Source organism: Helianthus annuus, chromosome 4 (genome assembly GCF_002127325.2).
Source record: "Helianthus annuus cultivar XRQ/B chromosome 4, HanXRQr2.0-SUNRISE, whole genome shotgun sequence".
In the NCBI taxonomy this organism is placed as follows: Eukaryota; Viridiplantae; Streptophyta; class Magnoliopsida; order Asterales; family Asteraceae; genus Helianthus; species Helianthus annuus.
The window spans coordinates 16,426,403-16,427,202 of record NC_035436.2 but is presented as its reverse complement, the minus strand read 5'-3'; the positions used below and the strand labels follow the sequence as shown (position 1 = coordinate 16,427,202).

Below are 800 nucleotides of genomic sequence, written 5' to 3'. Positions count from 1 at the left end.
CCGAATGTCGAAGCTAACAACTTCGAACTTCGGCCACATTTGATACAAATGCTTCAAAACTCCGCAACCTTCCATGGGCTTGCGGACGAGGATCCCCATCTACATATTACTAATTTCTTGGAAATATGTGATACCTTTCGGATCAATGGAGCATCAAATGACGCCATCCGCCTTCGAATGTTTCCTTTCTCACTAAAAGACCGAGCAAAAGCTTGGCTCAACGCCCTTTCAGTTGGTTCGGTAAACACCTGGGATGAACTAGCCCAAAAATTTCTATATAAGTATTTCCCTCCCGCTAAAACGGCTAAATTAATGACTGAAATTAATACATATTCACAAGAGGACGGGGAATCCTTATATGAAACTTGGGAAAGGTTCAAGGAGCTATTGCGAAAGTGTCCTCATCACGGTCTTGCGGTATGGCAACAAGTATCCATTTTCTACAACGGGTTGTTGCCACACACAAGACAAACACTTGACTCTAACTCTGGGGGACTCTTAGGTAATCGCCGCCCACATGAAATATATAATCAAATTGAGGAAATTGCTCAAACCAATTTTCAGTGGCACACTCCCCGAGGCAATAAATCTATTGTCCCGGGCGCCCATAAGGTTGATAAAAGCACTTCTTTACAAGCCCAAATCGAGGCCCTCTCTTCAAAGATCAAAAAGTTAGAAATGACAAAATCGGTCTCGGTGATGGCTTGTGAAGGGTGTGGTGTGCCACATGAAAATTGGAGTTATATGAAAGAAACAGACGATCAGCAAAAGTCGGTAAACTACATTGATAATAGACCTGG

At 42.9% G+C, this 800-nt stretch overlaps 1 non-coding gene across 1 annotated transcript; it reads right to left on the bottom strand.

Moving 5' to 3' along the window:
- Positions 1 to 306: 306 nt before the first annotated feature.
- On the bottom strand, positions 307 to 413 carry LOC118491832. Its single transcript, XR_004892277.1, has one exon. It is a non-coding gene; the product is annotated as a small nucleolar RNA R71 (small nucleolar RNA).
- Positions 414 to 800: the final 387 nt, after the last annotated feature.